The sequence below is a fragment of the Triticum aestivum genome, chromosome 2A, assembly GCF_018294505.1.
Source record: "Triticum aestivum cultivar Chinese Spring chromosome 2A, IWGSC CS RefSeq v2.1, whole genome shotgun sequence".
Lineage (NCBI taxonomy): Eukaryota > Viridiplantae > Streptophyta > Magnoliopsida > Poales > Poaceae > Triticum > Triticum aestivum.
This window is the reverse complement of record NC_057797.1, coordinates 202,154,086-202,168,085: the sequence shown is the minus strand read 5'-3', so window position 1 is coordinate 202,168,085 and position 14,000 is coordinate 202,154,086.

Genomic DNA, 14,000 nt, shown 5'->3' with positions numbered 1-14,000 from the left:
GCCAGGCTCCCACTCGGAGGCTTAGCTGCGAATCCGTTTCGCCTAAGTTATAAAAATCCTACCGAGTGAAGAGCAACCCTCTCACTCGGGGGCTTAGCTGCAGTCCAAGCACTCGCCTAAGTTGTGAAAATCCTACCGAGTGAAGAGCAACCCTCACACTCGGGGGCTTAGCTGCAGTCCAAGCACTCGCCTAAGTTGTGAAAATCCTACCGAGTGAAGAGCAACCCTCTCACTCGGGGGCTTAGCTGCAGCCCTGTGCTCGCCTAAGTTACAAAAATCCTACCGAGTGAAGAGCAACCCTCTCACTCGTGGGCTTAGCTGCAGTCCAAGCGCTCGCCTAAGGTATAAAAACCCTGCCAAGTGGAGAGCAACCCTCTCATTCGGAGGGCTTAGCTGCAGCCCAGTGCTCGTCTAAGTGGACTAAAGAATAAGTCGATTGCAGCACAGGCACCTTGCTTTGAATCTGCAAAAGACATTCCGAGCCAAAGGCAATCGTATTCAAGCAGCAAATCCAAGTTTGAATCGACATCTAAAGGAACCGAAAGTGCTCAGGCGTCAAGCCTGTTCAGGTTTGTCGGTTACAATTTCACTCGGCATACTGAGGCAAATTTAAAACGTCGAGCCAGAAGAAGTTTTTTACCCCTCCTGTGGAGGGCTGGAAGGTGCAACAAATTCATCAAGGTCAATCCCGTCGGCGATCCGAGTGGCAGCTGCAAGGAAAGTTTCCATAAAGGATCTGAAGTCGTGCTTCTTGGTATTGGCCACCCGAAGGGCCGCCAGCTTCTCTTCTCGCGCATCTTTGCAGTGGACTCGGGCCAGATACAGAGCGACATCTGCACCACACCGAGCCGAGGACTTCTTCCACTCCTGCACTCGACCAGGGATCGTGTTCAAGCGGACCATCAGCGACTCAAGGTCATTCTGAAGTGTCTCCTCAGGCCAGAGCGTCGAGTCGATGCGAGATGTGGCGGCCTTCAGCCTTGCGAGATAGTCCACGACAGCTGCAACACGAGACTCCAGTCGGAAAACATCCATGGCAACTTCGTCGTTCACCGGAGAATTGACGGGGTCAAGGTTTGGCTCCAGTCGGCTGGTTTCTTCTTCAAAGTTTTGACAAAATTCTGCAAGGGTGATCACTAAGTCAAGGAGATAGTCGAATGGAAAAAGCCACAATTGGAAATATTTGCCAAACATGGAGGTCTACCTTCAAGCATAAGGAACAACTTCTTGGCAAGGCCACTCAGGAAGGCCTCCAGTTCAGTTTTCTTCTCAGTCAATTTGCTGACTTGGTCGGTCAGGGCAGCTTTGTCAGTTTTCAGTCGACTGACCTCCTTGTTGGCAATCCCAAGAGCAGCTTTCAGATTGGTATTGTCTTGTTCGAGCTTGGTGACTGAAGCTAACTTCTCGTCAGCAAGCTTGATCTTCTCAGCTAGCTCAAGGTCTTTCTTCTGCTGGGCCTCCCTTACCTTACCTGCAAGTTACAGCAAGATCAGATGCTGAAACAAGCAAGGGGAAAAGCAGTCGTCAGGGTCTCACCAAACATACCTTCGGTCTCCTCCTTTGCCTTTGTCAGCTTCTCCTGAACCAGCTTCAAGCTCAGCTCGACTTGAGTATGTTTTTGTTCCAGCTCTGAGTAGCGAGCCACAAGATCACAGGAGTTCTGTGAAGAACCAATCGACTAAATGTCAAATATAATTCACTTCCGAGTGAAAAAGGGGATAAACACACGTCTCTAAGACTACAGCCAAATACAAGCATTCGACCGTAGTCTCGGGGACTACACCCAGTGGGTGCACTCAGCGTGCCCCCACTAATCCTGTTGAAGACAAAGTCGACCAGTCGACCTCAAAAAAAAAGAGAGATGCATTCTCTAAGACTGTGATCAACTGCAAGCAGTCGACCACAGTCTCGGGGACTACACCCAGTGGGTGCACTCAGCGTGCCCCCACCGGTTTGTGAAATCCAGTCGACATAGTCGACTGAAAGAAATATTGACGTCATAAAGCCTAAAGCCGACTGCCAGCAGTCGACCTTAGCCTTGGGGACTACACCCAGTGGGTGCACTCAGCGTGCCCCCACCGGTTTGTGAAGTCCAGTCGACCAGTCGACTAACAGAAAGATTGACATCATAAAGCCTAAGGCCGACTGCCAGCAGTCGGCCTTAGCCTCGGGGACTACACCCAGCGGGTGCACTCAGCGTGCCCCCGCTAACACGGAGTTTATTCGACACACCCAGTGGGTGACTAATATAAATTCCGGAAAAGAAAAGTTTTTGGTAGCATATCCAACAGAACAAACAGCGGTCGACTGACCTGGACATTGCTTTGGAGGGTAGAACTGGCGTCATAAGCTGCCTGGCTCGCGTCCCGGATGGTCTTCAGCTGCTCCATCATGAGTCCCGCCTGGCGTATTGCCTCCTTCGCTGCGCCAGCTTGGTCCTCTGGGACGTGGTGCGTCGTAAAGAGGGAGGGCTGCTGAGCACTCGTCAGTGGATTTGCGAAGGACACCGTGTGTCGAGTGGTGTTCCCTTCCTCCACAGTCAGAATCTCAGGCGCCGTCACATCCTGAGGTACCTTACTGGCGGACGCCTTCCGACTCCTCCTGCGTGTCAGTAGTTCTTCATCCTCGTCGTCGTCAGGGAGATTGATAACAGTGTTGGGTGGAGCTGCGGAGAAGGATCAGGATCAGAGATCGCGTGTCAGTCGACTAAGAACGGTGTTAAGAACACAGTACCTGGATTCGAAGTTGCTGCATCCTCCATCTCGTGGTCATCAGCCCGGGCCGAGGTCTCAGAAGTAGCAGCACTGCAACTCCAAAGGATCAGTCGACTAACTTCAGAGTCGACCAGAGATAAAGTTCGCACAGAATAAGAAAATATGAGCAGCACAATTACCCTGATATGGTGGGGATGGACACCTTCATTTTCGGCAGGAGCTTGGTTGGCTTTGGTGGAGCCCCCCTAGGCTGCTTCGGCGCCTTTTCAGTCGGCGCTGGAGAAGTGGTCCTAGGGCGCTTGGTCGACTGCGTCGCAACCCCCTTGCCACGTTCAGTCGAAGGGTCGTGGACGAGCTTCGACCGCCTTTCCGAGCGCGGTGGCACGACCTCCTCCTCTTCCTCCTCGTCTTCGGCATCATCATCGCCGTCGTCATCATCATCGTCGTCGTCGTCCCCTGCAACGTCCGAGTCCCATTCCTCCTCGTCCTGGCTCTCGCCCCCACTCGCCTCACCCTCCTCAGTCGGAGTTTGTGCCCCATTGGACATCGAGTACAGCTCGGTGAGGGCCTAGCAGATATCAAGACAATGATCAGTCGACCGGTCGGCAGAGTAAACAGAGATGAATGCGACAAGAATGCAGTGGAGAGCAGGGCAAGTGTACCTTATTTGGATCACTGTGGTGGTCGAGTGGAGGAATCCTTCTGGCTCCGCGTGGGTTGTCCTTGTTTCCGGTGACGGCTACCATCCATCTTTCCAGAGTGACATCGTCGACTGCTTCTGGATGGACTCTAGTCTCGTCTTCGGTCCCACAGTACAACCACATGCAGTGGCTCCGGAACTGGAGAGGCTGGATGCGACGCCTGAGGAAAACCTCCAGGAGGTCCATGCCCGTCACTCCCTCCCGAACCAACTGCACCACGCGCTCCATCAACATCTTCACGTCAGCTTTCTCCTCCGGAATCAGCTTCAGAGGGGAAGGCTTGCTCACTCGGTCCATGGTGAACGGAGGGAGTCCACTCGACTGCCCTGGCGTCGACTGGACCTGGCAGTAGAACCAAGTCGACTGCCAGCCTCTGACGGACTCGGGAGAGGTCATGGGCGGGAAGGTGCTCTTATTCCTCACCTGAATCCCCAGGCCTCCGCACATTTGGACGACTCGGGTTCTCTCATCACCTGGGCTCGCCTTCTTCACGGTCTGAGATCGACACGTGAATATATGTTTGAACAAACCCCAGTGCGGTCGACAGCCCAAGAAACCCTCACACATGGACACGAACGCGGCAAGATAGGCAATGGAGTTTGGGGTAAAGTGGTGGAGCTGCGCTCCGAAGAAGTTCAAAAAGCCACGAAAGAAAACACTCGGTGGCAAGGAAAACCCGCGATCAACATGGGTGGCCAAAAGCACACACTCACCCTCTTCTGGCTGGGGCTGCCACTCCTTCCCCGGAAGCCTCGCAGCTCCGTGGGGGATCAAGCCCTCGTTGGCCATGTCGAGGAGGTCATTCTCCGTGATGGTCGACTCGATCCAGTCTCCTTGGACCCAGCCCTTCGGCAGGCGGGATCTGGACGAGGACCCACCGCGGCTGGTGGACCTTCCTTTCGCCTTCTCCGATGCCGACGCCTTCTTTGCGCGCTCCAGCGCCGCCGTCTTCTCCTTGGCCATGGTCGCCGGCGAGATGCGCAAAGGGAAGTGGTGCGGGGGCGAGAGCGAGCACGCTGAGCAGGGAGGAAGGAAGCAGAGAGAGGGGAAGAATGCTAAGGCGCAGCACAGAAATCCTCGCCGGGCACATTTATAAGGTCCCTTCTGAGTGGATGACAGGCGGGCCCGGGCGATCTAATCATATCTGGAACAGTTATGCAGGCGGGATACGTGGCGAAAATGGCGGCGCGGAGATCGAGGCGTCCATGCCCCGTCCCATCCGAGCGCCGCGGTCCGCCCCGCTTCGCGCGCGCCCCAAAATTTTGCATCCCGCGGAATCCGCGAGCAACAAATCAGTCTGTCAGGCGCGGTGTTTCCGGCGATCCGTCGCTCGGAGATCGTCGAAGCCTGAAAGATCACTCGACGCAAAAACAGAATGGATCAAGTTGACTGAAGGCAATTTGTTTCCTGTCGACAAAGGGATTCTTTGGTCCAGAACAGCGCACAACCGGAGCGCAAAGGTTAATCGGAAACGACATCAACTCCTTCTTCACTCGAAGCCTCGATCCATTCGGGGGCTAATGATGGGGTTGTGTACCTAGGGTAGGATCATGGACCTGATCCAAGTAACTTACCCTAGGACATCCTTAGAAGAGGTCGCCTTCCAGTCGACCAACGAGGATTCACTCGACTGGCCTGAAGGACTCGACCACGAAGACTCACTCGACCACCAGGAGGTCAAGAGGCACTCTGCACTGCAACGGCCTGTAATCAAGTAGACTTTATGATAGTAAAGGCACTTTATGTGGGGCGTTACCAGTAACGCCCCAGACTTAACTCACCTTAAACCCTCTCCTGCGTGGGCTGGCTAGGGGCCTGGCGCACTCTATATAAGCCACCCTCCTCCACAGGCAGAAGGGTTCGGCACCTTGTAATTCATACATTCATAATCCACTCGACCGCCTCCGGGCTCCGAGACGTAGGGCTGTTACTTCTTCCGAGAAGGGCCTGAACTCGTACATCCTTTGTGCTTACAACCTCTCCATAGCTAGGACCTTGCCTCTCCATACCTACCCCCCACTCTACTGTCAGGCTTAGAACCACGACAGTGGGGGCTGTTGGGCCAGTTCGGCTGGGCCAAGTTGGCCCAGTTGGCCAGGTGTTTCCTTTTTACTATTTTGTTTTACTTATTTTTTATTAGTAGTTTTCTATTTTATTCTCTATTTAATTTTGTTTTATAAAATACACAAACAACACCTAAATTAGTGTTTATAATATACTACTGTCACAATAATTCTTATCCCAAAATAAAACAGTTTAATATTTTATAAAAATCGAAAGGCCCTTATTTGGTGGTTTTAACTACTGTTTTATTTATTATATAACCTTTAATTATATTATAAAGATGTGGATTCTTCACCATAATTACTTATGATTTAGTTGACTTGTTTAGAACATTTTAGTTTTAAATGTTTGAAAACTTCCAGTTGACTTTATTTAAATTTGAATTTGAACGAGTTTTGAATCAATGCGAGATTATCAACAGTAATCGTGGTGAGGTGGCAACATTAGTCGAGGGTTACTGTAGCTTAATTATTCGGGCATCACAATTCTCCTCCACTACAAGAAATCTCGTCCCGAGATTTAAGAGGTAAAGTAAGGGGGAAAAGTCTGGTTTCAAAATTCTAACGGATCTTCTCGGTCTTGGCTGCTCTTCTCGAAGAAGTTAATCCCTTTCGTTGATGTCTTCAACTCTCTGCTCCAGGTCATCATGATGACGCTGGCATCCTTTCTTCGGGAACTCCATCGTGCTTACGAAAAGGATAAGGGGGTAGCTCTACAACGATAGAATGTTATAAAGGAAAATCACCTGGGGGGTATCCCAAGAATGAACATAGGAGTATCTCTCGAGTTGAACAAATGAAACACATCGAGAGCAAAGTAAGAAGGTACCATAAAAAGTTTCAAGCGGATAGACAATCATCGTTGCCTGAAACATCGCGTAAAAGGGGTTCAGAGCAACAAGAATTAGTTTTGAGTCTGATACCAGAATTGACAATTTCTCGGAAGGTGGCTCGTGTATTACCTATGAGGACACGCGCGAGGAGTATCTTTGGGAACAGGTGGTGTAAAGGAGAGTCAAGTTTCGATCATGGGTGTGATAGATTCTAACGTTCGAATACAACGGGTGTAAGCCAGATTTACACATGCAAAACACTTAGGTTGACTTGACGAGCCTAGCATGTACAGACATGGCCTCGGAACACAGAAGACCGAAAGGTCAAACATGAATCGTATAGAAGATACGATCAACATGGAGATGTTCACCGTTGATGACTAGTCCGTCTCACGTGATGATCGGACACGGCCTAGTCGATTTGGATCATGTATCACTTAGATGACTAGAGGGATGTCTATCTGAGTGGGAGTCATTGAATAATTTGATTAGATGAACTTAATTGTCATGAACATAGTCTGAATTGTATTTGCAAATTATGTTGTGGATTAATAGCTCGTGTTTTACCTCTTTGTTTTAATACGTTCCTAGAGAAAGACTAAGTTGAAAGATATTGTAAGCAATTGTGTGGACTAGGGCCGTAGTCTGAGGATTGTCCTCATTGCTACACAGAAGGCTTCTGTCCTTGATGCACCGCTCAGTGTGCCAACCCCTCTGGCGTCGTCTGTGGATGTTGTGAATATCCGGTAGACACATTCTGATGACTACCTGATAGTTTAGTGCGCCATGCTTTACAGCTTAGAGTCCGGGCTCCAAAAGCGTTTTGAATGCCATAGAACATATGAGATGTTTGAAGAGCTGAAATTGGTATTTCAGGCTCATGCCCATGTTGAGAGGTTGAGACCTCTGACAAGACCTTTGCCTACAAGATGGAGGAGAATAGCTCAGCCAGTGAGCATGTGCTCAGAATGTCTGGGTACTTCAATCACTTGAATCAAGTGGGAGTTAATCTTCCAGATAAGAGAGTGATTGAGAAAAGTTCTCCAGTCGCTATCACCAAGCTACTAGAGTTTCATGATGAACTATAACATGCAAGGGAAGATAATCCCGGAGCTGTTCGTCGTGCTTAAGGCCATAAAGGTAGAAATCAAGAAGGAGCATCAAGTGTTGATGGTTAACAAGAGCACTGGTTTCAAAGAAGGGCAAGGGCAAGAAGGGAAACTTCTTGAATGGGAAGCCAGTTGCCGCTCTAGTGAAGAAACCCAAGAACCCAAACCCGAGACAAAGTGCTTCTATTAGGGGAACGGTCACTGGTAGCGGAACTGCCTCAAATACTTGGTAGATAAGAAGGCTGTCGACTTCAACAAAAGTATATTTGATATATGTGTGTTATTGATGTGTACATTACTAGTACTCCTATTAGATACCGGTTCAGTTGCTAATATTGGTAACTCGAAACAAAAGCTACAGAATTAACGGAGACTAGCTAAGGGCGAGGTGACGATGTGTGTTGGAAGTGTTTCCAAGGTTGATGTGATCACCATCGCACGCTCCCTCTACCTTCGGGATTAGTGTTGAACCTAAATAAATGTTGTTTACATTAGTGTCTGCGTTGAGCATGAACATGATTAGATCATGTTTATTGCAATACGGTTATTCATTTAAGTCAGAGAATAATGGTTATTCTATTTACATGAATAATACCTTCTATGGTCATGCACCCAATGTGAATGGTTTATTGAATCCCGGTCGTAGTTATACACATGTTCATAACATTGATGCCAAAAATTGTAGAGTTGATAATGATAGTACCACTTTCATGTGGCACTGCCGCTTAGGTCATATTGGTGTAAAGCGCATGAAAGAACATCCATGCTAATGGACTTTTGAAGTCACTTGATTTTGAATCACTTGACACATGCGAACCATGCCTCTTTGGCAAGATGACTAAAACCCCGTTCTTTGGAACAATGGAACGGGCAAGTGACTTGTTGGAAATCATACATGCTGATGTGTGCGGTCCGATGAGCGTTGACGCGCGTGGTGGATATCGTTATTTTCTCACCTTCACCGGTGAATTGAGTAGATATGGGTATATTTACTTAATGAAGCATAAGTCTGAAATGTTTGAAAAGTTCAAGCAATTTCAGAGTTAAGTTGAGAATCATCATAACAAGAAGATCAAGTTCCTTCGATCTGATCAAAGGGAAAGTATCTGAGTTATGAGTTTGGCAATCACTAAAGACAAGGTGGAATCGTTTCACAGTTGACGCCGCCTGGAACACCATAGCATGATGGTGTGTCCGAACGTCATAATCGAACCTTATTGGATATGGTGTATGATGTCTCTTACCAATCTACCGCTGTTTTGGGGGTTATGCATTAAAGACAATTACGTTCACTTTAAATAGGGCACCATCTAAGTCCGTGGAGACGACACCGTATGAACTATGGTTTGGCAAGAAACCAAAGTTGTTGTTTCTTAAGGTTTGGGGCTACGATGCTTATGTCGATAGGCTTCAGTCGAAAAAGCTCGAACCCAAAGCGGAAAATTGTGTCTTCATAGAATACCCAAACAAGATGATCGGGTATACCTTCTATCTTAGATCTGAGGGCAAAGTGTTTGTCGCTAAGAACAGGCCCTTTCTCGAGAAAGAGTTTCTCTCGAAAGAATTGAGTGGTAGGAATATAGAACTTGATGAGGTTGTTGAACCTTCACTTCAACCAGAGAATAGCGCATCACAGAAAGATGTTTCTGTGGCACTTATGTCAGTTAAGGAGAAAGCTAATGATGATGATCATGAAGCTTCAGATCAAATTACTATCAAACATCGTAGGTCGACAAGGGTATGTACAACTTCTGAGTGGTAACCCTGTCTTAAAGGTCATATTGTTGGACAACGATGAACCTATGAGCTATGAAGAAGCGATGGTGGGCCCAAATTCCAACAAATGGCTAGAAGCCATGAAATCCGAGATAGGATCCATGTATGAGAACAAAGTATGGACTTTGGTGGACTTGCCCGATGAACGACAAGCCATTGAGAATAAATGGATCTTTAAGAAGAAGACAGATGCTGATGGTAATGTCACCATTTGTGAAGCTCGACTTGTCTCAAAGAATTTTCCGACAAGTTCAAGGAGTTGACTATGATGAGACTCTCTCAATCATAGCGATGCTAAAGTCTGTTAGAACTATGTTAGCAGTTGCTGCATTTTCATTTATGAAATCAGGCAGATGGATGTCAAAACAAAGTTTCCTTGACGGTTTCCGTGAGGAAAGGTTGTATGTGATGCAACCAAAAGGTTTTTGTCAATCCTAAGGATGCTAAAAGGTATGCAAACTCCAGCGATCCTTCTATGGACTGGAGCAAGCATCTCGGAGTTGGAACATACGCTTTGATGAGGCGATCAAAGCATTTGGGTTTATACAAAGTTTGCAAGAAACTTGTATTTGCAAGAAAGTGAGTGGGAGCACTATAACATTTTTGATAGGTATATATGGATGACATATTGTTGATCAGAAATGATGTAGAATTTCTAGAAAGCATAAAGGGTTGTTTGAGTGGAGTTTTTCAAAGGAAGACCTATGTAAAACTGTTTACATGTTGGGTATCAAGATCTATAGAGATAGATCAAGACGCCCGATAAGACTTTCACAGAGCACATACCTTGACATGATCTTGAAGGAGTTCAAGATGGATCAGTCAAAGAAGGAGTTCTTGCCTGAGTTGTGAGGTGTGAAGTTAAGACTTGAAGCTCGACCACGGCAGAAGAAAGAGAAAGGACGAAAGTCGTCCCCTATGCCTTAGCCATAGGCTCTATACGATATGCCATGCTGTGTACCGCGATGTGCCTTGCCACGTGTCTGGCAAGGGGGTACAAGAGTGATCCAGGAGTGGATCATTGGACAACGGTCAAAATTGTCCTTAGGAATGAGGAAATGTTTCTCGGTTATGGAGGTGATAAAAAGTTCGGCGTAAAGGGTTACGTCAATGTAAGCTTTAACACCTATCCGGATGACTCTGAGTAGAAAACCGGATACGTATAGTGGAGAAACCATTTGGAATGGCTCCAAGTGGAGCATAGTAGCAACATCTACAATATGAAATCGAGATTTGCGAAGAACACATGGATCTGAATGTTGCAGACCCATTGACTAAAACCTCTCTCGTAAGCATAACATGATCAAACCCTAGAACTCATTGAGTGTTAATCACATGGTGATGTGAACTAGATTATTGACTCTAGTAAAATCATGGGTGTTAATCACATGGCAATGTGAGCTAGATTATTGACTCTAGTAAACTCTTCAGGTGTTAGTCACATGGCGATGTGAACTATGAGTGTTAATCACATAACGATGTGAACTAGATTATAGACTCTAGTGCAAGTGGGAGACTGTTGGAAATATGCCCTAGAGGCAATAATAAAATGGTTATTATTATATTTCCTTGTTCATGATAATTTTCTATTGTTCATGCTATAATTGTATTAACCGGAAACCGTAATACATGTGTGAATACATAGATCGTAATATGTCCCTAGTAAGCCTCTAGTTGACTAGCTTGTTGATCAATAGATGGTCATGGTTTCCTGACCATGGACATTGGATGTCATTGGTAATGGGATCACATCATTGGGAGAATGATGTGATGGACAAGACCCAATCTTAAGCGTAGCACAAGATCGTGTAGTTCGTTTGCTAAAGCTTTTCTAATGTCAAGTATCATTTCCTTAGACCATGAGATTGTGCAACTCCCGGATACCGTAGGAATGCTTTGGGTGTACCAAACGTCACAAAGTAACTGGGTGACTATAAAGGTGCATTACAGGTATCTCCGAAAGTGTCGATTGGGTTGGCACGAATCGAGACTGGGATTTGTCACTCCGTATGACGGAGAGGTATCTCTGGGCCCACTCGGTAATGCATCATCATAATGAGCTCAATGTGACTAAGGAGTTGGTCACGAGATCATGCATTACAGAACGAGTAAAGAGACTTGCCAGTAACGAGATTGAACGAGGTATAGAGATACCGACGATCGAATCTCGGGCAAGTAACATACCGATAGACAAAGGGAATTGTATACGGGATTGATTGAATCCTCGACATCGTGGTTTATCCAATGAGATCATCGTGGAACATGTAGGAGCCAACATGGGTATCCAGATCCCGCTGTTGGTTATTGCCAGAGAGATGTCTCGGTCATGTCTACATGGTTCCCGAACCCATAGGGTATACACACTTAAGGTTCAGTGATGCTAGAGTTGTTATGGGAAATAGTATGTGGTTACCGAAGGTTGTTCGGAGTCCCGAATGAGATCCCGGACATCATGAGGAGTTCCGGAATGGTCCGGGGGTGAAGATCGATATATTGGACGAAGGGTATTGGAGTCCGGAATTGTTCCGTGGGTACCGGGTAACGACCAGCATGTCCGAAAGGGGTTTCGGAGGCCCCGGCAAGCGTTGGGGGGGCCTTATGGGCCAAGGGGAGGGGGCACATCAGCCCACTAAGGGGCTGAGCGCCCCTCCCACCCCATCTCACGTAACTTGGAGAGGTGGGGGCGCCTCCCCTAGGGCAGCCACCCCTCCCGGCTTGGGGGCAAGTTTCCTAGGGGTGGGGCGCCCAAACCCATCTAGGGTTTCCCCTATGGCCACTGCCCCTCCCCTAGGGAACCCTAGGGCGCCTCCTCCTCCCCCTTCCCCTTATATATATTGAGGGAGAGAGAGGGCAGCTGCACCCTTCCCCTGGCCCAGCCCCTTCCCCTCTCCTACACCTCCTTCTCCTCCGTAGCGCTTGGCGAAGCCCTGCCGGAGAACCACGAGCTCCATCACCACCACGACATCGTGTTGTCGAAGTTCTCCCTCAACTTCTCCTCTCTCCTTGCTGGATCAAGAAGGAGGAGACGTTCCCGGGTTGTACGTGTGTCGAACGCGGAGGCGCCGTTGTTCGGCGCTTAGATCGGAATCGACCGCGATCTGAATCGCTGCATGTACGACTCCACCAACCGCGTTCTTGTAACGCTTCCGCTTAGCGATCTTCAAGGGTATGAAGATGCACTCTCTCTCTATCTCTCATTGCTAGTATCTCGTAGATTGATCTTGGTGACACGTAGGAAATTTTTGAATTATTGCTACGTTCCCCAACAGTTCCAACCATCATATTTGACCGAGATTCAGATCTGATAGGTGTCAGGATACCTCAGACTCAGGATGCCTGGGAAGAAAATGGGTGCGACACAAATTGACGAGATGACATTGTAATATTCTCAGGAAATGAACTATGGAAGCAAGTTCCGAATCATGAGTTCATCAATAACCCAAGGAGAGGATGAGGAGGTGGCTGATGAACTCAGCGACAATGAATCAAGATTTCCAAAGGATGGATTCCCACCAGTATTCGAACAAGGAGATAACATTTGTTAGATCAAAATATATAATGAGGTATGCTCGAGGAAAACATACACAGTTAATCATTGATTGAAAGGTGCACCCGACATATGGGCTTAGGTAGCATGATCAATGTTAGAATGGTGATTCGATAACCAATGGTCTAAGAATGACATATCGACCATTAACTTCAAAGCAATAGGGTTGCTAAAAGGTTTGAAGTCGCACATCATAGTTCAATTGTCGGTTTTCCGGTTAGAAACAACACGGGGACCAAGGACTGAACAGATATGGCAAGAAGTATCACCTGTATCAAGATCTCTTAAGAGGTGGTGAAATCCTCACGACTTTCTTGACATAAAAGATGATAATACTTCCAAGGTAAAGAAGAAGAACTGCTGGGTAGCAAGGATCTCAAGGTATAACACAAAACACGAACAAGTTTGTGTTGAACGAAAGTCAATAAAGGGGTCGATGATAACACAAATCATCGAGGGGGCAAGGATGGTAATACCCATCAAGAATCCGATATATATCTTGGAAGAGCTTAGGATGCTGATGATGATCACGACACAGTTGTCGAGAAATGTCATGAAGATGTAATCGATAGGCGATGCCATCAAGTCAAATGATGATGAAGCAAAAGGTTATGAGAACCAAGGGTACAACATAAACCCAAAATCAAGTTTGATGTTCAAGGAGAAATGATATGACGAGGAAGTTCGACGTAAGATTATAGCTCATCGTCGAAAATTCGCTCCAAGAAGAAGGGCCATGTAGCATAGTTTAAAATTTTGCACGATAATGATATGGCCAATCAGGCTAGGAATGACTTGAAGGGTTATTAAACTCATAAGCAACGAAAATTACTTAGAGTTAATGAATCGAATTACGGACTTGATTCACTATTCGGTGTTCTCGGTTGATGACAACCCAGAACCTAGGAACAATTGGATCCGGTGAGTAATAATAGTTGATGAAGAACCCATAAGAAGTTATGATGTTCCATGATATTCCCGAGATACCAGGGTGTAATACTCGACGGTAGATCAAAGTAAAGGTTGGACTGGTGTATTGATCCACACAAGACAAGTGCTTAAACTTGCTTGAGAAATGGGATCAAAGAAGAACATATGGTCAGAACCACGGTTGCAAGGATCAATTCACAGATACCAAATGATATTATATCAAAGGGATAGTTATTATTACAAGAAGCTTCCATGATAGGATATACATCGTGTCCATGGGCATGAACACAAAGTTCAAGGTTGACCCCCACTTCTTCAATGCATAAC